Source organism: Lissotriton vulgaris, chromosome 5 (assembly GCF_964263255.1).
Source record: "Lissotriton vulgaris chromosome 5, aLisVul1.2, whole genome shotgun sequence".
In the NCBI taxonomy this organism is placed as follows: Eukaryota; Metazoa; Chordata; class Amphibia; order Caudata; family Salamandridae; genus Lissotriton; species Lissotriton vulgaris.
Genome location: NC_141693.1, coordinates 1,445,776,461 through 1,445,801,466, shown reverse-complemented (window position 1 = coordinate 1,445,801,466; position 25,006 = coordinate 1,445,776,461).

Genomic DNA, 25,006 nt, shown 5'->3' with positions numbered 1-25,006 from the left:
CCTTTCATGTGTACAATAGTATTAGTATACAATTATTTCTAAAATATTTGAAACAGATTGGTTAGCGAGTGCTATGTTAGTGTAATCATGTACATTTGTAAAAATAAATGTGCCTTCGCTTACTAACTTGAGATAATGGAGGGACAACATTGTATTAGGTGTATATTTAAATGAGTCTGTTGTGTGGGACGTGGTCGGACAAGAAGACTGGGTGACGTGGAGCTAGATATCGTTTGATGTTGATAAAATTAAATTTTGTTGAATTGATACTAAACATTGTTCTTTTAAAATGCTTTAAAAAGTTGCTTTTAAAAAGTTGTACTTACCTTCCATTCTGTTGTGGATTATGTTGCTCATCTTGTACTGCCAGATAGAAGCCAAGACCTTGGAGAAGCATTGGCGTGTTGTTTAAGCTGGTGTTATGGTTGCTGTGGTCAGGGTTTGGCTGTTTATAATCTATTTCCTCCAACACAGGTTGTTTCCTTAGATGGCAATTGTACTCTAAACACAGCGGGCAGAGTAGTGACTTTCCATTGCTCCTTTCGTTGTGATTGGATTATTGCTGTGTAGTTGGAGGAAGGAAAATGTGGTAAAGTTGGCAGACAGTTAATGGGCTTTAGCAGTCAACCTGCTATACCTACTCTAAATCAGATGAATGTGCTTCTATGGCGGCAGATGGGCAAACAGATGCTTTTTGACATTCCGTATGAATCTGCCAATCTCAGGCCCTAAGATCTCTGGATGCCTGGTTATATTTTTCACCTCTAGTCAATCTCCATTCATTCGAACATGTTTTCTTCCTTCAGGAATTTGTCTCAATTTCTAGACAGTACAGTATTTTCTCTGCTGCCTCCGGTACCCGTCTATATGTTTTTCTATGCTACAGTTCAAAGCACACCCAATATTGTTCAATAAACTAACTATTTAAAGGGAGAACTGTTTTACCCAGGATCGCACAAAGCATTCAAGTGAAGAAATCGAGACTAGAACTTAAGGGCCTGTTTAGAGGTTGGTGATAGATATAGAGGACATTCCACCTTCCAAATGCCCTCCTTTCACTGAGCTAGCATAAGGAGGCTGGTGGATTCTATTGTGTCTATTCAGATCTAGACATTGGAGGATTTTTATTTACCAGCAAACTCTAAATCAGAGTCACTGGACCGCTAGATTCCACTTCCAACAACTAAACCACTACATGAATCAATACAAGCGGCATAATGTGTTCGGAGACTCATTGCCAGAAACATAAAGCTACAATTAGGGTCTAATGATTTCTTATAAAAGAATAAGTAGAACATTTGTTGTTTCTCGTCCAGGTGAGTTTATAGCCCCTCGTGATGCGCAGACACCAGCCAGGACCCAGCATCTTGCGCCTTCTTCCCGAAGGTCTCTCCGCCTGTCATAAATGTTGGTAGATGGAGCCGGCACTGGTTTATGATTCCAGATGGCACCCCCTTAAAAATGAAACGGCTGCACTGAAAATAAAAATACAGCAATATCACTTTAAATCTCCTCTATTTTTCTCTTTTAATCCACATTTTTTTTATCACACGTGGAGAAACATGGACGCGTTTTATAACACGGGCAATAAAAAAGAAGGCACTGTGTTGTGAATTATACCAGCTCTGTATCATTATGAAGGAAGGCAGGCGCTTTATTTTGAATAAGTGACATGGGAGTAGAGAGATTACGGCTTAATGAGGTTGGAGCGGAAAAGTTATTCTATCATCATAGAGAGGCATAAAGTTTATCACTTTGATTGCCAGGGTGTTTCTGCTCGGTTTAGTGGATAATCAATCTTTCTCGCGCGTATGATATGATAATGCAAGTGGATTCATTTATTCCAGCAAGGCTGGTTTCTCTGAGACAGTCTTCTTCCACACAACCCTAAAGTTTGGGAGGGACAGTGTTCCTCGTTAACATTCGGAAAAAGGTGTCCATCTTTATGATAAAGCTTAGGAACAATTGCATGTGATGTCTAAAAGGTGCCCTAGTGAATGATGTCACAGCAGATCTAAAAACCCCAGCTGACCTCACCAAACAAGCATTTGCAATGCTAGTTGCTCTCGCATTTGTGAGTGTTAGAGGTATTGGCGTTGTGAATGATGATGTTTCTACATACGTGTTTTGGATTGGAGTGGATGTATGTGGTGTAGAGTGAAATTATGTGGGTTAGATGGGAATTGTTAGTTGTGGAAATGTGTGTGGTGGGATTGTGTTGTGTGGAGTGGATTTGTATAGTGGAATTATATGGCATGGCGTGCAGTGGAACTATATGGATGGTAATTACGTGGTATTGAGTGAACTGGAAGTATGTGGAGTGTGATTGTGTGTTATGGAGTGGTACCTAGTGGAGTTTAATTATGTGGTGGGCTGTCGAATTTTGTGGCATGATATGGAATTGGGTTTTGTGGCCTGGATGTATGTGCTGCGTTGTGTAATTGTGTTGCTGGGTTGAAATATGTTGTTTGTTCTCAAATTATGTGGTGTGGATTGGAAATGTGTGGAGTTGAATTGTGTGGCATTGAACTGTGTAGATAATCAAAACTAACTTGTCAAAAGCAGCACACCACAGAAGCAACCACGTTCAACAATCATGCAAGATGACCCACACCAAACAGCAAGTATTGTAGCATGTAGGCGGTGCGAGCGTTATCCTGGCCCCATAACTTTGGAATACTCTTCCTTCTATAATTCGTTTTTGCACCGACCTCCTAGATTTTAGAAAACTCCTTAAAACCTGGCTGTTTTCGTGCGCTATATACATTCTTTTTCACGTAACATTGAAGAACACACACACGCAAAGAGGGATGACCCAATGTTCATGCTAAACAGCGCGAACAGTGGATCATCCCTCTTTGTCAGTTCCTCCATCTAGAAAACCAACATTTAACTTTAAGGATTTGTAAGTCAGACACCAGGCTCAGTGTTGCATATTCAGTCTCTTATTTTATGGCTAGTTTCTTGTAGAGCTGTAACCTGTATGATACTAAAACCACATTGATTAAACTTTTACCTCCTTTCTGCACTGTGCACTTTAACACACTAGGAAAATCTAGTGATATGAAGGAAGCCTAAATTACAACTTTAGGGGAGAGATGTGTGGCTCACCGGTTAGAGGCGGCAGACCCAGAAGCAGAGAATGGCCCGGACCAGGCTTCAATTCCCGACGCGGCAGGGTACGGAACCAATGTCAGCGGGCTCGATAAATCTCGCCTCGGTGCCTCTCTAACAATGGGTCCCACGCTGCAACTCTGGGCAATAGCTTGCTTAATCTCCACAACGGCCCCCTCGCTGCCGGGGATGCCTGGCTTCACCTTGAGGGACCATCTCACAGGGAAAGCCAGGACGGGTTCCCCAGCGGTACACAGCACCAAGAAACCCCAGGGTGAACGTGCGCTCTACAAATTCATACTAACATAACATAACATAGTTGCCCAGACAGCATAGAGGCCCCACGGAGAACTTACTTTAGGCTATTGTTAGAGGCTGCCCACTTGTGATACCAGTAGGATGAGGGGGTATCTCTGTGTGTTTTCTTTTATTGAGTGTAAAGTTTAAGATCTTAATTATGTTTCTATGAAGGGTTTTTATAATCTTATTGATTTTTATACTTTATACTGGAATGATGGCTGCTGAGTGTTTTTATCCATATTCCTGAGAACTGTAAACTTTTATCATGTGTTTATTTTATCATTCATATTTATATTTTGGTTTTTCTTTAATGTTTAGTGCTATTGTGTACTTTTATGGCTCTTTTGAGCTGAAATAAAGTTGTTGATGAGGATGACTATCTCTACACCAGAGATTTCCTTGTTTTATGACAATTTGTAACGCCTCTCGTTTTGGTACATTGTCAAGGTCAATGGACTATTGGTCTCTTGACAGCTAGGACAAAGTTTCTTGTGCATTCGATGGTGTTGTGTAGATGACTAAGATAATAGTGCACAAAAAAATTAGGCTAAACCTTTTGAAATGCATCTTTCTGTGGCTATAACTGCAAAATCTTCATCAAATATTATTGATTAAGGAGTGTGGTCTCATTACAGAGTTTTTGATAACGTGTCCCCAGCCCTACTAAGATGAACCTTTGGCCACCATGATTTGAGGCATTGAATGTTGCAGCGGGGAGTCTTTGAAGAGATTAGTCTTCTGAGACCACCAGTAGTACACTCATGAGGACTACAGACCGTTTCAAGATAGACTACAGGAACTGATGCAACTTCAAAGCCAAGTGCTGCTGAAGTGTCATCATCAGCAACATTGCTAAAAGGACAAATGAACAAGGACAATAGTGCCTGAAATCTTCACACTAGTGTTGGGGTGGAGTCTCTATGATTCATGCTAGGTCTAAGGGTGAATATACTGACGCACCTATAGATTGTCTCTGTTAGGTGCTCTATTAGTCCCGGTTTTGCATTTGCTTCTGGTATTCGCTGCCCTGAATTTGTAATGGGTTGAACAGAGCCACGGAGACCAGAAGGCTAAGTAAAACTTGAACTGGATGAGCAACTCATGACCAGAAATGGGAACTTTTAGAAATGGGGGTCTCTAGTTGGCAAGGGTGTGCACCTTTGTCCTTGTAGGGACCCTTCATCCGAGTTAGGGTAAGAGGGATGCCCTTCTAAAATAACCCCTGCTCACCCCCTTGGTAGCTTGGCGCGAGCAGACAGGCTTATCTCAGAGGCACTGTGTAAAGCATTTGTGAACACGAACAGTGATACAGCGAAGACACTACAAATGGATACCACACCAGTTTAGAAAAATAAGTAATCTTTATCTAAACCAAATCAAGACCAAAACGACAAAAATCCACAATACAGTACTAAAAATGATTCTTAAAAGCTAGAAACATTTCTGTTCCAAAAATATATCGATGCAACACTGTTACACAAAGTACCTTGAATGCATCGAAAAAGGCCAGCAAAAAGGGCCGCAGGGAAGGTGATGTGTTGGTGCCTTACACTCGGTTCCTTGCTCTGGGGAGGTGATGCATCGGTTTCTTACTGCGCGGGGAGGCGATGCATCAGTTTCTTACTGCGTCCCCCAACGAAGCGTCAGACTTGACGCTTCGATGCGATGCGTGTTGATCCGGAACAATGCGATGCGTGAAGACCAGGGATGCGCTGCAATGATTTCAGCCACGTCCCCTTGATGCATTGGTTCTTCCCCAACAGGGCCTGCGTCAGGATCGGTGCAGTGATTTCAGACATCGGAGATTGATGCGCAGGATTCATCGCATGGCACACACTTCAGCCGTGAACAGGCGGGAAACATCCATTACAACACAGTCATTACATCGCACTGCTTTTACAACGCAACTATTACAACCCAACTATTACAATGCAACTGCCTTTACATCACATGCCATTACAATGCATGCCATTACACGCATGTCCCTACAACGCATGCCATTACAACGCAAACCATTACAACGCGTGCCATTACAACGCATTATAAGGTAAGTAATGGAGAGTTTTTTAGTTTTAGGGTGGGTATGGGTTTTGAGGTAGATGGGAATAATAATTTTACCCCTACACTATCCAACATTTTCCCTACTGTTGCACTCACTGGAGTCGGAATAGTAATTTTTACCCCTACACATCCCACACTTACCCTGCTGTTGCACTCACTGGAGTGGGAATAGTCATTTTTACCCCTACATTATCCAACACTTAACCTACTGTTGCCTAAAAGTATTATGCATTGTAATGGTATGCATTGTAATAGAATGCGTTGTAATGGTAGTTTTTAAAAATGCATTGTAATGGCATGCATTGTAAAATCATGCAATGTAATGGTAGTTGTGATGTAAAAACCACGTTGTAAAAACATGCATTGTAATTGTTTGCATTGAAACGTCATGTATTCGAGCAGGCACTTAGTCGATTCTTTGGCCGAAAATTCTTATTGCACCACTGTGATGCTTCAGAAACAGGCGATGCGTTGGTTTCCAAAGTTATTACAGTTTCCAGTCCCAAAACAACATCCAGAGGTCCAGAACCATGGCAGGCAGCTCTCAGCAGGTCAGAACTTCCATCAAAGGAGTTCAAGGGGCACTGGGGGTGACGTTTTTGTGTCCCGGAGACGTCGGAACAGGAGGCAAGGCTATTTCAAGTCCTTGTAGATCTTCCTCAAGCAGGGGACACAGCACACTGCAAAGTACAAGTCCTTTCCTTGGCAGAAATAGCCACTGCAGGCCAATCCCAGACAGCAAACAGCAAAGCGGCAGTTTGTCCAGTTTTTTTCCTTAATAAAGGTTCCTCTTGATTCCCAGAGGTGATCTAAAAGTCTGGCCCTCTCTTTTAATTATACAAAATCCTTTGTTCTCTGTGGCCGAGAAGTTCTTTGCCCAGACAAAACCAGTTCTGTCCTCTCTGGTGCAGCTTTCTGGCAGGATGTGAAGACAGCATTGTATAACTCAGAACAGGCCCATTCAGGTGTGAAATAAATCTCCTCCCCCTACTCTGAATGCATCCCAGGTCTATCTATTGAGCCCAATCCTGACTCACCCTGGAAAGGCAGGACACACCTCAACCCCCCAAGTGGCTGTCTGAACAGAATCAAATCAAATATTAGCTTTCGCACAACTCGTGGTTAGAGAATATTTTATTAGACAATGCTTCCAAATGTTTTTGATTTTTATTGGGTGCTCCTGGGGCGACGTTTCCGTCCTGTGAATAACGTCTTGAAACTTCAATCAGAATGGTGCTCCAAAGAAACTTTGTTGCATCCCCCTGTGGGAACACCTTTCTAAATATTCAAACTGTGATACTTTTGTATTGTATTAAAGCATCAAACTCCTTAGGTATTTCTTCAATCTTTTAAATTTTATTTCATTCTGTTGAAATTTAACTTCATTTCAAATAATCAATGTTCTTCATTTATTGCATTCTCAAAATACATTTAAATGTGTGCTGTACTCCAATGCATTTTGAGCAAAGAGCTCTTCATCAGGGAGAAAAATCTACAAATTAAACCATAATGCACTGAGAAAATAATCCATATCACAACTTCACATATTACCATTCTTTGCAACCTACTCCCTCAAGGTAATTGACAACATGCGAAGGTGGCTATGCTATATTTAAAAAAAAGTGCGTATACGTGAGTATTTTAAGTATGTTATTGTGCTCAAACGTGGGGTCATTTGTGAAGTTTTCAGTTTTTACTCACGTTCTATACCGTTCAACTGTGTTTCTCAACGTACAGTAAAAAATATGAAAAACCGGGTTTAAGCCACATGTTTAACGACAAAGCGGTCCATGGCATTCACCGCAAGTGTTAAAAAATAATAATGATTCAGTCCACCGCGTTGATAACGAGCGCATAAATTCATTTAAGTACACTTACGTGTATACTATCCCTGTAGGACGGTTCCCGAGGGTTCCGTTATCACCAGCAATACTTTCGAGCGGCAATGTGTTCACTCGATGTTAATTTCAGAGCTTGTAAGTAACATTCAATATTGTAACCCGTGGGCGAGCAGCAGGAAATGACCCGTGGCTAGAGCGGCCGTGGCCACAGCATCAGAGCAGCGGGAAGAGAGCTCTGCGGCCCGAATGGGCCCTGGCAGCGCTGTCGAAGCAGCAAGATAAACGCTCGACTGGCCATCAGCAGGAGCAGAGCAGACGAGACTCCAGAGGGCAGGAACACTGCAGTCTGGCATGGGTAAGAAGTTCGAACCCAGTCGTCGCCAGTTTGTTGAGTGCGCACGCTCAATAATGAATAGTGACGCTTACGCTATACTTTAGATCGCGGGCTGGCCGACGACCACAAGGTCCTGTCCCGGGCCCTGCTATTACATTTTCCCCACTTCGTCACCACCGTAACCATTTTCCCCACAGTCATCAGGCCGTGCAGCAAAACACCCCTCGCCGCTTCCTCGCCTTGTAGTGGGCCATACCACATACATCATAATCATTCACCATATTTTGCATTTTCTAGCCTCGCAGTTTGTCAAAGCTGCCATATTTGAAGTCCTCCACTGCCACATAATTCCAGATGCATATCAGACTTCACTGTTGAATGAAGGCATGTGTACATAAGGCACAATACGCTTGTTTTGCATGTGCCATGTATCTGGAGACTTTAGCTGGTGCACGGATATTTTCACGAAGAACATTACAAATTAACTTTGTATAAATAGGAGTGCAGCTAAGGTTTGCAGACATCTCCCTATATTTACCCTATTCAGATCACAGTTACACTTCAAAGAGTGAGAGTTTAGCACCTTTATTCTCACCATGCAGAATTCTTCATATCACCAACCTCAAGCCTTCCATTTTCAGACTCCTGTTTAAACCACTGGCAACAGCGTGGAGTGGATGCATAAACAAATATTAAAATCAACCACCTAATAACACCAGTCATAATCCACTGATGAGGTTAAACCACAAACAGTTGTTTTTCAGAATTCACGTTAAAGCAGTGAAAGTGAAAAGTGCACTACTGGAAGTAACATGAAAACAGTACACTAGTATTCAGGGATTCCAAATACTCACGTCCACCTACTGTGAAGAAGGTACAGAATGAACAGTCAAACGGATGACAATTATTATTTTTTTTAATTATTGAACGAGGTCAGTTGTACTTTGTGCTTTAGATTTTGCTAAGAAAAAGCAATCAAACTTTGATTTAAAATAGACCTGTGGAAAAGGGGCATAGACTTGATGTTGAGTCTCCCAAGCTGGTGCATTCTCGTAATAACGTCAGGGCAAATATTACAGGGCAGATTGTGAAGTGAAAGTAAAAGCTATGCATCAACACTGCAAAGGATTGTCACCTGCGGAGATAGGACAGAGTGAGAATGCACCCTAGTCATAGGTTCCTCGGGGCAGTCTGTTGCCAAATGGATAGCACGAGGTGTGGGCTACTCCACCTACTTAGCTGTAGCTAAGCTAAAACCAGCAGAAAACCCGTTACACATAATGCATTGTTATCACCAGTGACCAGAGCCAGGTCTGCACCTCATCTCTGCCCCAGGTGCCACGGAGTTACTGGGGGACAAGTGATGGGTCAGCAGCGGTCAGCACTCCTTCTAGCCCTCAGGTGCGTGGGTCTCCAGGTCTTCAGCCACAGGCTCCTTGCAGGGGCCCCCAGAATTAACGCTGGTATGGGCGCACAGTGCCCCGCCCAGGACTTCCCACACTCCCTCCCCAGGTCCCACCCGCAGCACTAGCAGAAAGCACAGTGTCTCGCACAGGTAAAGGCTGTTGAGTCACAGGAGTATCCGGTACTGGCCCGGCACCTGCGGCAGCTCCCGCCACACGAAAGGCATGGCAGGGAAGAACATGGAGTACTCACATTCAGCCTATATAGTTGGGCTACAGGGGAGCCCAGGCATGTTAGCAGAGTGCAGAGCCACAAAGCCGGAAGCCGCCAACCGCAGGCTCGCAAGTCGGACCTAGACTCATCAGCCGAGCCCAGAGCAGATGAGCACGTTTTCGGGTAGAAGCCGATTCAAGGCTTACTAGCCAAGGCCAAGTTTAGCGGAGACTTGAGTAGTGCTCCCCCTGAGAGTATTTTTATAAATATTTTAGTAAACTGCTAAAAATTTCAACAGATGTGCTGTTACCTGTGTTGTTTTAAATTCCATAAGACTCAGAGCCCCCTCAGAGCTCACACCCCAAACAGTCCCAGCAGTACCCCGCAGACACCATCACAGTGCCCAACGCTTCCAATCAGACACTATCATAGTGCTCACCGCTTCCCATCATGTAGAATGGCGCATGATCCATGGTGCTGTATCACTTGGCACGCACATACACGCTAGCCAAGCCCAGAGCAGCCAAGCGTATTTTCGAGCAGAAGCCGTATCACCCCAGAAACTTGCACCTCCAACCCGGCAGACACCAACACAGTGCCCACCACTTCCCATCACACAGCACAACGTATGCACGATGGAGCTGTATCACTTGGCACGCACTCACTTATATAGAAAGCCAACCAATGTGTGTTCGCCGCGAATGAGCTGTTGATTTGCTCTGTGCATAGAACATAAACACTAGCTAACCTTTACCCCGGGTCGCCCAATAATTAATAACAATAGATAGTGGTGATGTAGCAATGAAGTGGGAGAGAGCGCCTGATTTGGTCTGCGCATAGAACATAAACACTAGCTCACCTTTACCCCAGAGGGCCAAATAAATAATAACAATAGATAGTGGTGATGTAGTAATGGAGTGGGAGAGAGCACCTGCACACACAGAGCAGCAGAGCAGCAGAGCACCCCTGTTGCAGCAGCTCCGATAGGAGCACAAACTAGTAGTATGCGGTGGCGTAGTGGTCTGCACTCACTAGTGATGTACACCAATTACTGTGGGTCAAGTACAAATACAAGTTCAAATCCCACCGCCTGACCACCAATGTTAGAACTGGGGGTCTCTAGTTGGCAGAGGTAGGTACCACTGTCCAAATAGGGACCCTTGCTTCTAGTCAGGGCAAGGAGATAACCCTCTTAGATAACCCCTGCCTTGGCGTAGGTTTTCCATGTATTTTAGGCTTTTGACGCCTGTATTTTTACAGTGTGATGGATTTAGTTTTGATGGTCTAGATGCTTTGGGCACTTTGCCACTGCCGATCAGTGCCAAAGTGCAAGTGCTCCCTTTGTAAATTGTTGTTATGTATTGGTATTTCCATGATTGGTTTATTTGGTTTACTGATAAGTCCCTACTACTGTGCACTGTGTGTGTCCAGGGCCTGTAAACCAAATGTTGCTAGTAGGCTTGCAGCACTGATTGTGCTACCTACACATGTAGCCTTGCAACAAGGTCTCAGGCCTGCCATTGCGGTGCTTGTGTGCAGTCTTGTACTGCCATGTCGACCTGGCAAGTGCACCCACTTGCCAGTCCCTAACCTTCCCTTTTATTGCAAGTTATCCCTTAGGTAGGTCTAAGGTACCCCTGTGGGCAGGGTGCAGTGTATGTGAAAGGTAGGACATGCCTGATGTGGGTGGCATGTCCTGATAGTGAAGTACTGCCAATTTCGCGTTTCACTATCGTGAGGCTATCTGTCACATAGGATAAAATGGGGAGTTTGTTCATAACGCCTTATGAGTATTACTGCCCATGGGAGCAAGATAGGGAAATAAAGTTGGATACGCCTGAATTCCGAATGTTAAGATACATCTATTAGTGAGAGTGATTTTTACATTCTGGGTTTGAAAATACCACTTTTAGAAAGTAGGTATTTTCTTGCTTAACCGGCCAGTGTGCCTCTGCTGGGTTATGTATTGACCGTCTGGCTTTGGAGTGACTGGGGCTGGGGATGTGCATTCTGTTCAGACAGAATTGTGCTCCAAAGAAACTTGGTTGCCTTCCCCTGTGGGCACCTTTGTGAATATTCACACTGTGATACTTTTGTATTGTATTAAAGCATCAAACTCCTTAGGTATGTCTTCAATCTTTAAAATGATATTTCATTCCATTGAAAGTTATCTTCATTTCAAATAATCAATGTTCTTCATTTATTGCATTCTCAAAATACATTTAAATGTGTGCTGTACTCCAATGCATTTCGAGCAAAGAGATCTTCATCAGGGAGCAAAATCTACAAATTAAACCATAATGCACAGAGAAAATAATCCGTATCACAACTTCACATATTACCATTCTTTGCAACCTCTTCCCTCAAGGTAATTAACAACATGCGAAGGTGGCTATTCTATATTTAAAAAAAGGTGCGTATACGTGAGTATTTTAAGTATGTGATCATGCTCAAGCATCGGGTCATTTGTGAAGTTTTCAGTTTTTACTCACGTTCTAAATCTGTTCAACTGTGTTTCTGAACGAACTGTAAAAAATATGAAAAAACGGGTTTAAGCCACATGTTTAACGACAAAGCGGTCCATGGCATTCACCGCAAGTGTTAAAAAATATTAATGATTCAGTCCACCGCGTTGATAACGAGCGCATAAATTCATTTAAGTACACTTACGTGTATACTATCCCTGTAGGACGGTTCCCGAGGGTTCCGTTATCACCAGCAATACTTTCGAGCGGCAATGTGTTCAGTCTAGGGTGACCAACCGTCCGTAAATTTCACGGACAGTCCGTAATTTCGGCCGTCTGTCCGTTGTGAGAGAGCGCAAACTGACCTAAATGTATAAGTACATCACACTTACACGTAGTAAGCACAAATCATGAAGAGAAATGCCATGAGTGCTGATAGTACCTGCATCTATATTCTGAAATGTGTAGTTAACTTAGAAATTTAAGTAGAAGTGGAACTAATGCAGAAATGTGTGAAATTATATGACTTTATTAGACGTGATTAATCCTGAATCCATGTCGTGTAGCTGCTAAAATGTAAGATGGCATGCGGTTAAACGTAGAACGTGGTAGGCCTCAGGGCCAGAGATGGAAGGGATGGGGAAGGTGTTTCCTTTCACGACATGGATTGCACTAATGTTTTAGTAATAACGTTAATGGGCTATGATTTATAGATGTGTTTACCAAATGATAGAATAAGAGTATTAACATGCTATTAATTAATGAAGGAGTTGAATGTTATAATCATTATGAGAAATGCTGTAGGCCTGAAATGTTTATAGACATTGATTTACACGTATTGGTCTGGGCCGAGAAATGTTGCAAACCTTTTTTTGGAAGTCTATGAGAATTGGGATCTTGGCCGCAGATGTCTGTCTGCAAGAGAAAGGGGGGATCCAATTATAAATGAAATGAATAGAGGTTTGTTCAGGAGAAGGCCCAGACATGGAGGAGGGTTCCGGAATGTTTTAAGGGGTATCAGCGGGCCGGAGAAGAGTCTGAGAAGCAAGGTCAACTCTTACGCACGAGGCCCAACACAAAGCAGCATGGAAAAAGCCAGAAGCTACACCACGTGAGGGGCGTCTCACGAGGGGCGTCTCAAATGTTGTTGACTGTTTTGTATTAGGGACAGCACCCCTGGGTGGAGTTAGAGCAGATGCCTGAGGACCCTTTAGAGAGCGGATGGGTAGGCAGAGAGGGGCCTTGACTGGAGAACTGTAGGTTTTCACCAGCAGAGACTAAGAGTGGGTGACCTCCCTAGGAAGTCACTCACCGAAGACACCTTTTGATAGGTTGGGAGTTTGTGAAGTAGGGATACCATCTAGAGCAGGGTAGGGACAGCCTAACCTGTGTTTTTCCTCCAACTTAAATGACGGAGAGATCTCAATACGTGTCTATGCTGATAGCTTTGTTATTCCTAGAACTTGTACTCGTAGTCTTCTTTGCTCGTCTGAGGGTTTTCAGAGAGCACATGTATGTAGTTGGGCCCGTGTATCTTGTGAATCTCATTCTGAGATGCCTGTACTTGCAGCTTATTCTGACTATATAATAAATCTTTGAAAGCTAGAAGTTGTCTGTGATCTTTCAGAGCGGAGTCCTTTATTGGGTGAACTAACTTGGTAAGAGATGCACTTTCTTCCCTCAATGACAGGCAACAAAGGTTCAGTCGACCAGATCGGGGTTTAGATCAATAGTGATAAGATATCGATCAAAATCTCGCCCCCGCAGTTGGTAGCTATAGAGGATGGTTGCCTTCTTGAGGAAGGTGATCTAGGCCAGGTTAGATTACCCCAAGGCCCCTAGAGACCGATGAGCAGAAGAACCGCCCGCCGAAGGAAGTCCGGATGACGTGAGACAGAAAAGCAGCAGTATCGGTCGAGAGTGAGTATAAAGGGTCATGCGTGCTAGATTGCGGTGTTTTTGTGTTGTATCTATGTTGTAATGTCTGGCGGAGTTGAATGCCTGTAGAGTGACTGTGGAACAGGTTGTGAGCGCGCGCAACCGGTGGAAATCTTAAGTTCAAGGAGAGCTTAAGTGGTTCGGGTGTATCGGACATCCAGAGTAATTGTCAACCAGAATGAAGGGGGTCATGAGGTACCATTGATCGCCCGCAGGACCGAGATAGGGGGAACGTAAGAGTGAGTGCGTGAGTAACGGACGCTGGTCGGAAGTTACTGTGTGTGTAAGCAACCTATCAGAGGGACGATAGACATTTCGTCAGTTGTGTTGGCAATTACAGATAGACTGTGGACGTACAGTCGAGGGAAGTGACCGCTTGGTCGGAAGTAGTCATTTTTCGAAGTATGAATGGGACGCATGCATGACCGAGAGAAGAGCGGAGAAAGGAGGGGTGCTGCTGCGAAGCGGAGACGAGTGACGTCATAAAGTGCCGCGCTGAGATTGGCCGGCTGGGAAAAGACCGCGCTGCGATAGGCCAGCTAGCAAAGCCGCGCTAGGATTGGTGGATTGTCATCAGGAAGTAAACAGAGTATTGAGGCTGGAATTTGTGCGTATAATCATGAAGTGTTTTAAATGGTTAAGAGCGGCTTTTAAGAAAGAGAGGCGGGGATCTTATGAAGGGGAAGAAGCCCCGCCGGAGGGTACGCCAGCTCGTTATATGGCGGAAAATGTTGGGTTGCATACGATTTTGTGGATTACAGAGTGGAGTAAGATTACAGAAGGAAATGAGGAACTGACGTTCCCGAAGTAGGGGACGTTCAGATTAGAGGTGCTACACCGATTAAAAGCAGTTATGACCGCAACGAGACCCTTGCCTAGACCAACCCAGTTTGAAGCTCTCAATGCATGGATTAGGGCAGCGCACGAGAAGAACTTGAATAGACGACAGGAAAGAGTGAAGCGATCGGTAAGAGCAGTGCAATATGCCAAGTGGGATGCAGATGCTAAAAGATGGAGAGTGCATAATATGGAAGTAAACAAATTGTACCCAGTGTTAGAGGTGCCCGGAAACAAGAGCCCCCTAGAAGAAGATGATGAGAGCGAAACAGAGGACAGCCTGATAAACAGATTACTGACAGATAGGCCACCCCCGTATATCAGAGCAGGGGGAGAAGGCGAGCTTAGTGAGAGGGAGGGGGGCAACGTAGGAGAGAATGGACTGCTTCCCAGTTCAGATTGGGATCCCGCTGCAAAGAAAGAATTGTCACAGCCTAGTCCGATGCAGCAGGTAGTTGGGAGGTTTGTGGTACAAAGAGTGCCGGAAACGGAGTGTGCCACATCCTACGCACTGCCCGATGCCCTACAAGTACCTGTTACCATAGGTCCTATAGTATCGATTTATGACCCAGAAAGAGCTAGAGGAGAGGAACGGGTACGGAGGGACAGAGAAAGAGCAGAAATGGCAAGGAGGAACGATACGATCAATTCCCCAAGTCAGATGCCGATACCAAGAGAGTGGAGCACCCCGGTACACACAGCAGAGGATCCAGTGGGGGATCCTGGGGGCCATAGATGGCCAGTGGATATGAGGGGATCTGGACGAAAATCCTTTCAGGAGCTAAACGAGTACATGAAGAAGTGGGATGAGGCAGTCGAGGCTCACAAGAGCATCATAGCTGCGGAAGCTGAAAGGGAAAGCCAGGATAGCGGAGCCCGGACTCACTGCGGGGCTGGGGAGAGCAGCCCGGAGTGGGACGGGAGGGAGAAGGGCAGTAGGGGAGTCACCCATTGGGCCCGGAGAGGAGGTAGAACAGACCTGGAAAACGGGGGCCCCGAGAGTGGGGGGGTGTCCCGCCCAATACCCAGTGAAGGAGAGAGGAGAACGCAAGAATACAGAAACAGCTTTAAGTGTACCCACTGTGTGCCCGGCACCAGAGAACAGAATGGGAGTTGTGAGAGGCCGCGCCACAGTCCCTGTGATGACGGACATGAGCGTAGTCCAGGGAATATGGGCAACCAAGAAGGATCATATCAGATACTGAGTGATACTAGACAGAGAGGGGATGGCGACCGGAGGGAGAATAGCAGAGAGTCCTACTGTGACAAGAGAGAAGAAAGAGAGAATGGGCAGAGTAAGATTGGGGGTAACAGGCCCGTGTTCCATCACCTTCCAAGATCGGATGGCCGAGCATGGGACCTGGAGAGATGGGAGCAAGGGAGAACACTCCTTAACTCTCCCGAACCCAAACGTAGGGCCCGGAGTTGGGATGGGAGAGAAACTTGTGAACCCCCTTCGAAAGACATATTGCGAGCTGAGATAAAGGCCAAGAGACTCGATGTCGCCAGCTTAAAGTCAGATCTGGATGACATGGTAGACGGTACCCTGCCTCTAGAAAGAATGGAAATGTATGAGCAGGATGAAATACTGTTCATGGCAAAGGACGTTACCCGAAAGGCAAGAACAATCCATGAGAAGTTAGTCGAACTGGCAGGCAAATATATGGTGGACCTGTCAAGGACCAAGGCATTACAGGGGAACCACAGGCTACATTATTCAGATCGAGACCTAGACGAGAGGAGAACAATAGGATTGAAAACACACATAAGGGAATTGATCACTGGAATAAGGACGTGGAGGGCACTAGATAAATGGGAAGAGAGGTGGTCCAAGAAGGGGACCGTCAGGAGGAGCATCCTTGGTATGACCCCAGGAGGACTGCAAAGAGTAGAGGCATACCCTTTGCGTGAAGTTTCAAATGGGAACTATGTGCACGTCCCATGGAGTAGGGGAGACTTAGCTGCTTTTACCACTTCCTTCCCCAAATTGCGGGAGAACCCAGTGGAGTGGTACAAGCAAGTTGAGAGATTCGAAAAAATCTCAAAGGTCCTATGGATAGATCTGAACACGCTGTTTGACATTGTAGTACCAGGAGATTTGTGGACAGCATGCAAGGTTAGCGCTGAGTGGCCCACAACAGAGCCAGAAAGGGATGCTAAGACTAATGGGCCGTCCGAGACCGTAATGGCAAAATACGAGAGAGTGATGACTTGGCTAAAAGACAAAGTGCCAATGCAAGACATAGATTGGGTTAAAATAGATCGAACTAGACAGGAACCCAAAGAGACAGTTCACGAATACTATGAGAGATTGTTGAAGGCGTTTAAACAGTATAGCGGTCTGGATGTAATGGATCCAAAGGACATAGGGCAATTTGTGTCCAAATTTGTCCTGGGTTTGAGACCGGATATTAGTTTAATGATTCAGCAACACTTGATTTGTTGGCAAAATAAACCCTTAGATGAAATCCTGAGATATGCCAGGTACTGCTGCGATGAGATAGACTCCAAGGCAAAGAAACTAAAGGAGAAACTAATGGTGGTGCAGATGCAGGCAGCCGGGAAGGGGGAACAGCAGCAACAGCAGCAAGGGACTGGTACTGGGGGAAAGAAACAGTATAGCCAGAACAAGGGCAATGAGGAGAACTCCACCTTCAGACCCAGAATAGACATAGCTGCCTTGAAGAAAACGACTCGGTGCCACCAGTGTAACGAGGTGGGGCATTGGAAACGCGAGTGTCCCTATAACGTTGAGATAGGAGAACAGGAGGTAGAAGAGGAAGAGGTCCAGAGTGCGCCTACAAGAGGGGTAACGCCATACCAGGGAATGGTGCTCAAAGGGGGGGGTCCTCCTCCCCGAGCCCAGTTCCCTCAGCCCCCCCCGAGTAGGGACTATGGGTAAGACATATAGACAGATGCCCCTGTTTGTCGGAGGAGAGGAGTGCTATTATGTGGACCCACTAACTGGGCAGAGAGTGGAAAGGGAAGACTGCACCCTCGGGGCAGCTTTGGAGGTGGACCAGAGGGGACCCTATGTTGAGGCCGAGGTGGCAGGGTTCCCCACGACATTTCTAGTGGACACAGGAGCCACTAGATCCACGATCAGATCCGCCGCAGTTCCAGGCTTGCCTATGTCTGGAGAGACCATACAAGTGGTGGGGGTCGCTAACAGGAGAAAGACCAGCCCACTGACTGAGCCCGTGCAGGTGAAAATAGGAAAATACAGTGATGAGCACCAGTTTGTGGTTTGCGATTCTAGCCCTGTATGTCTGCTAGGAAGAGACCTCTTGTGCAAATTAAATTGCACCATATACTGCACACCACAAGGAGTGGAGGTATTGACTAATGACGATGATGCAGACTTTAAAGTCGCAAATTCCAGAATATGTGTGGAGCTGTATCCCACTTTGACAGTAGATGAGCTCCCCTGGGATCTGAGAGAGACAGTAGCTCCAGAAGTGTGGGATTTCACTGGGGAAGAGATTGGTTTGGTGAAGGGGGTGGACCCAGTGAAAATTGTAGTGAAACCACATGCTGAGTTTCCGAGAACACCCCAATATAAATTGACTCCAGAAACAATTGCAGGCATAAAACCCGTGATCGAGTCCATGATTAAGCAGGGAATACTGAAAGAAATCGTGGGTAGTCCATGTAACTCCCCGATTATGGGTTTGCAGAAACCAAATGGGAAATTCCGGATAGTGCAGGACCTCCGAAAGATTAATAATATTGTTGTTTCGTGTTGTCCAGTGGTACCGAATCCATCAGTGATACTGTTTCAGATTCCATTCCAAGCTGAGTGGTTCACTGTGATTGATCTTTGTCAGGCTTTCTTTTCGATCCCTCTGGACGAAGAAAGCCATTTTCTTTTCGCATTTAAGCTGGAAGGTCGCGTCCTAACATGGTGTCGTATTCCTCAGGGGTATACAGAGAGCCCATCGATCTTTAACCAGCTTCTGAAGAAAAATCTTGAAAGTCTAGTACTGCCCCAGAGGTCAGTTCTGGTCCAGTACATAGATGACCTCCTTGTGGCGTCAGAAACAGAAGAAGCTTGCAGGGAGGACTCCATTGCTTTGCTAAATCATCTAGCTGCAAATGGGCACAAGGTGTCCCCGGGAAAATTGCAGTACTGCCTGACAGAAGTGCAGTATCTGGGGCACAGAATTGAGAAGGGCAAACGAAAGGTGTCACCAGACAGAATAGAGGCAATCATGAAGATGAATGCGCCCAAGACACAGAGGGAAGTCAGAATGTTCCTAGGGATGGTGGGGTATTGCCGACAGTGGATCGCGAACTTTTCACTGAAAGCAAAACCCTTGCAGAAACTGACGCACAAGGAGGTGAGCGATCCGGTACCATGGGACAAAGACTGTTTGATGGCGTTCCTACAGCTGAGAGAGGACCTGTGTCGTGCTCCGGCTTTGGGAATGCCTGATTACGATAAACCATTCTTGCTTTATTGTTGTGAGAGAGAGGGTTGTGCACTGTCTGTGTTGGTCCAAATTCATGGGAATGCCCGTAGACCAGTTGCCTACTTCTCAGCTACGTTAGATCCAGTAGCTGCAGCGTTGCCCGGATGTCTCAAATCCGTTGCCGCAACAGGTGTCAGTATTGAGAGATGCGAGAATATTGTTATGGGGCACCCGTTAGAGGTATACGTGCCCCATTCCGTAGAACTGTTAATGACCAGGACCAAAACACAGCATCTGACCAACAGTAGGCTCACGCGCTATGAGCAAGTCATACTTGCTGCAGAGAACGTGACCCTCAGGAGATGCTCTGTTTTGAACCCTGCCACCTTGATGCCACTCCCAAATGACATAGACGATGATGAATGTACAGACCATGACTGCCTCGATGTGACTGAACTATGCACCAAACCTAGACCCGACATCGTGGATGAGCCACTGACTGACCCAGATGAAATTTTCTTTGTCGATGGCTCATGTGTAAGAGACGAAGTTGGGCAGTTGAGAGCAGCCTACGCTGTTTGTACCATTACTGGAGTTGTGGAAGCTGGGTGCCTGGAAGGAGTACACTCCGCTCAGGTAGCCGAGATCATTGCCTTAACGCGTGCCTGCCTGGCAAGCAATCAGATTCGAGTCACCATATACACCGACAGCCAATATGGTTATGGGGTAGTTCACTATTACGGGCAGTTATGGTCTCAAAGAGGTTTCATGACTTCTTCAGGCTCTCCCATTCGCAATGGAGAGTTTGTGCGCTTGTTGTTAGAGGCGCTGCAATGTCCAGCAGGTATCGCAGTTGTGAAATGCACCGCACATACCAGAAACATGGACTTTGTGTCACAAGGCAATAGATATGCCGACGAAGTTGCACGGTATTGTGCGGAACAAGGGTACTCTTTCACAGAGGTGGAAGTGGGTGGAATAAATGTAAGAACTGAATTAGCTATGATACTGGAAACTGTTGACTCTTGGGACGAATTGAAGTGCATGCAAGAAAATGCTCCTGATTTTGAAAAAGAAACATGGGAAAAGGCAGGATGTGTGGTGGGTGAGGCCCATTTCTGGGTCTCAGCAGATGGCAGAGCAGTGTTGCCCAATGAGATGGTGAGCCCAATGGCCAGACAAATACATGGTCCCGTACACTTAGGAAGAGACGCTATGTTGAGAGTTTTTAGACAGATGTGGTACAATCCTAAGTTCAGAGTAGCAGCCGAAGCAGTGTGCCAGCGTTGTGTGACCTGTCAGCAGTTGAATGTAGGGGAAAAGACACCAGTAGCACTGAGCCACATTGGGAGGTCAGGGGGTCCCTTCAACCGCATGCAGTTGGATTTTATCGAACTGCCAAGGTGCAACCGCCTCCGTTATGTTCTGGTGGTTGTTTGCGTATTCTCCAGATGGGTTGAGGCATACCCTACACGTAGGTGCGACACCCTCACAGTAGCCAAGTTACTGCTTAGAGAGCTCATTCCGCGCTTCGGGGTGCCGGCCTCTTTGGAATCAGATAGGGGAACGCATTTCAACAGCTCGCTTGTGAAAATGATTTGTGCGGCTCTGAACATAGATCAGAAATTGCATTGCAGTTATCGACCAGAAGCCTCAGGAATTGTGGAGCAGATCAATAGCACTATAAAGGCCAGAATTGCAAAAGTGTGTTCATCAACATCCTTGAGTTGGCCTGACGCTCTGCCATTGGTCCTTATGAGCCTCCGTAGTACCCCAGACAGGAGAACGGGGCTGTCACCTCATGAGGTGTTGATGGGGAGAGCAATGAGGTTGCCATCTGTCCCAACTGCCGCACTGATAAATATCACAGATGATATGATCCTGGACTATTGTAAGGGGCTATCTGACGCCATTCATTCTGTGTCCCTTCAGGTGCAGGCTGCCGAAGTTCCGTCATGCCAGGACCTGTGCCACGACCTGTGTCCCGGCGACTGGGTGCTTGTGCGAAAGCACGTGAGGAGTAGCTGCTTGGATGTTCGTTGGCGTGGGCCCTTCCAGATCATCCTGATCACGAACACTGCTGTGAAGGTGGGAGGCTTGCCCAATTGGATCCACGCGTCGCATACGCGGAGGGTTCCAGCACCTCTGGAAGAAACAGCTCCTCTCTCGGATAGACGTCCAGCTGAGGACCGAGAAGCCATAGAGGGGGCTAGCCAAGCTGTAGAGGTGCCAACAGAAGAAGGATACGAGTCTGACCAAGCTGAGGACGGTCAGCACAACAGCGAAACGGACGACGCTACTGAAGGAGAAAGTAGCTGGGAGTACGAGTCAGACACTGACCGGTCTGACAGAGAGCGTGAACAGACCAGAAGAAGAAGGAGTAGAAGGGTACGTGGAGAAGCTAGTTGGCCGCAAAGAAGGAGCTCTAGCCTGAGGTCAACTCCAGAGAGAACCCTTCCTCCGATTTCAGAGGATTCAGACCCGGAAGAAGGTGCTCAGGGCGCTGAAGCACCGGAATTGAGAAGGTCAAGAAGAGTGCGTGTGCCTAGCCGAAGATACTCCACCCCTGAGTGGACATATCTGGCGACAAATGTCTTTGGAACAGAAAACAGGGAGGATACGAGCGGTGGTGGTGTCCAGTTCTGAGCCCATCGTCACAGTGGAAATACGACTGTTAGTACCCGGAGTCGAACAAGAAGGGTCACTAACATTCATGCTCCCCAGACCTCCCCGCCTCAGCAAGTTAAGGCACATGTTTTTCACAGAATTGCAATTCCCCGACTTTGGTACAAAGATAACAAGCCATGAAGAGCACAATCTTCGTTTGGAAATATTGAACTATGCTGTCGAAGCTGCAGGCACAAGCCTGATTGTAGATGCTTAGAGACTTTGTAAATAAGCGAGAAGAAAAAGAAGATTACCTAGCGCCCAGGAAGCAGAGAATCTTAGGGACCTTCCTTTGAGTTGACGGAGAAGGGCTAGGGTTGTCTGTATTGAACTGTTAAAGGACTTTTGCGAAGAAGGCTGTCAGCTTCCAGTTGTGTGGTTCTAAGGACAAAAGGAGTAAAAGAGACTGTAAAGGAACGAGAAGAAAATAACTTTGTGCAGAGATACGAGAAGAGCCATACTGTCTGACGAAATGGAAGCCGGCACCCAGAACCGCAGAGCCAAATGTATAATAGGCACACTAATAGTAGGAGTGATAATATTAATAGTTTTAGTAGTCACAGTTTCTTATGTAAAGGGACAGGAGGATGAGGCAAAGGTAACCAATGTGAAATCTGTAGTGATGCCTAAACCCACTGTTGCTGGTGAGCAGGGGGTAAACATACAGGACAAGGCGTTATTGGCTGCAGAAGCCCGCAGGTTACACGTAGATGAGTCCCAAGGCGACTTTAGGTCAAATGCTTATGCTAAACTTCTGTATGAATACGTGGATGCCATGGAGGTTAAGGACTGCTATGTCTGCATGCAGTTGCCGGCGTCTGTAGATGAAGGCATTAGATATCATCACCTCCCGCTGACATATGGCATTACATGTAGCTTATTGCTTAGTATATTTTATGGGAGAGATAGTTTTGAATACTATTTCTCCAATTATGACTCAGTGTTGCCAGAAGTCCCAAATTATAAGCAGATGAACAAATGGGACTACTGGAAGAGTGAAGACAGATTGGCCAAGTTCTTCATTCCTTGGATTACCTTAGATACTTCACATGCCCGTAGAAATAATCTGACATGCAAGGTGTCTGAAGTCGAGAAGAAGTTCATAGGGCAGGTGGATGATCGATACAGGAGACAAAAGATTTTGAAAAAATCTGGACAATGGAAAACAGATTGGACCGAGGAAGAGAAGGCACATAAAAGAAAGGGTAGTAGTGGTCCAATAGCTTTGGACAGAACGCAGAGAGGAAAGCTATGTCTTCACCGGGCCAAAACGTATTATGAAAATGTATACGTGGGAGAAGTCAGCTGTGAACATGCTTTCAATTTAGAGTATTACACCAAAGATTTCCTGAAGGGAATGCAAGTGATTCCAAATGTATATTTCGTTTGTGGAAGGAATGCCTACGTGAGACTACCTGATAACTGGTATGGATCATGTTACCTGGCAATTATCTTCCCCAAAATATATCATGCCTAAGACTTAGAGATCATCGAGGGCAAGACATCAGCGAGAGGAAGGAGAGATATAGGAGACGCAGAAATGGTCGGAGATGTATTTGGAGCTGTGTTCCCTATGTTGGGACTAATCCTTAATGATGTCAAGATTAGACGACTGGCAACAGTCGTAGACAGGTTGTCTGCCAGCACTGCTCAGTCCTTAATGCTGGTGGAGGGAGAGATGCAATCGATAAGGGCTATGGTTCTTCAAAACCGTCTAGCATTAGACGTCCTATTAGCAAAAGAGGGCGGAGTCTGTAAGGCTTTGAAGGTCCAGGAATGTTGCACCTACATTCCAGACAATTCCAAGCCCCTTGAGAAAGTTATTAGGAACATAACTGACATACACAAAGAGATCGAAGACCTAAGTAGAGAAAATGTTTGGGAGAAGGTGGGCCACGGAATGAGTGAAGCTGGAGGGTGGTTTGCCAACTTAGGAAAAAGCCTTGTGTGGTATGTGTTGAAACCTATCATCATAATATTGATCTGTGTGATCATGTTGTGGGGATTGGTGAGGGCATTCAAATGGTACAGAGCCAGGAGAATTGAAAAAGCTCGGGAGGAACAGCTGCAGAGATTAGCTGCCATACAAGACAATCAGTACAGGAGCCTGAGGGCTCTGGAAACGCGGAAACGAGGTCCATTAGCGATTACTTCAGTTTAAATGTTAGTGATGACCCCGAGAGGTCATCAAAGGGGGGAACTGAGAGAGCGCAAACTGACCTAAATGTATAAGTACATCACACTTACACGTAGTAAGCACAAATCATGAAGAGAAATGCCATGAGTGCTGATAGTACCTGCATCTATATTCTGAAATGTGTAGTTAACTTAGAAATTTAAGTAGAAGTGGAACTAATGCAGAAATGTGTGAAATTATATGACTTTATTAGACGTGATTAATCCTGAATCCATGTCGTGTAGCTGCTAAAATATAAGATGGCATGCGGTTAAACGTAGAACGTGGTAGGCCTCAGGGCCAGAGATGGAAGGGATGGGGAAGGTGTTTCCTTTCACGACATGGATTGCACTAATGTTTTAGTAATAACGTTAATGGGCTATGATTTATAGATGTGTTTACCGAATGATAGAATAAGAGTATTAACATGCTATTAATTAATGAAGGAGTTGAATGTTATAATCATTATGAGAAATGCTGTAGGCCTGAAATGTTTATAGACATTGATTTACACGTATTGGTCTGGGCCGAGAAATGTTGCAAACCTTTTTTTGGAAGTCTATGAGAATTGGGATCTTGGCCGCAGATGTCTGTCTGCAAGAGAAAGGGGGGATCCAATTATAAATGAAATGAATAGAGGTTTGTTCAGGAGAAGGCCCAGACATGGAGGAGGGTTCCGGAATGTTTTAAGGGGTATCAGCGGGCCGGAGAAGAGTCTGAGAAGCAAGGTCAACTCTTACGCACGAGGCCCAACACAAAGCAGCATGGAAAAAGCCAGAAGCTACACCACGTGAGGGGCGTCTCACGAGGGGCGTCTCAAATGTTGTTGACTGTTTTGTATTAGGGACAGCACCCCTGGGTGGAGTTAGAGCAGATGCCTGAGGACCCTTTAGAGAGCGGATGGGTAGGCAGAGAGGGGCCTTGACTGGAGAACTGTAGGTTTTCACCAGCAGAGACTAAGAGTGGGTGACCTCCCTAGGAAGTCACTCACCGCTGACACCTTTTGATAGGTTGGGACTTTGTTAAGTAGGGATACCATCTAGAGCAGGGTAGGGACAGCCTAACCTGTGTTTTTCCTCCAACTTAAATGACGGAGAGATCTCAATACGTGTCTATGCTGATAGCTTTGTTATTCCTAGAACTTGTACTCGTAGTCTTCTTTGCTCGTCTGAGGGTTTTCAGAGAGCACATGTATGTAGTTGGGCCCGTGTATCTTGTGAATCTCATTCTGAGATGCCTGTACT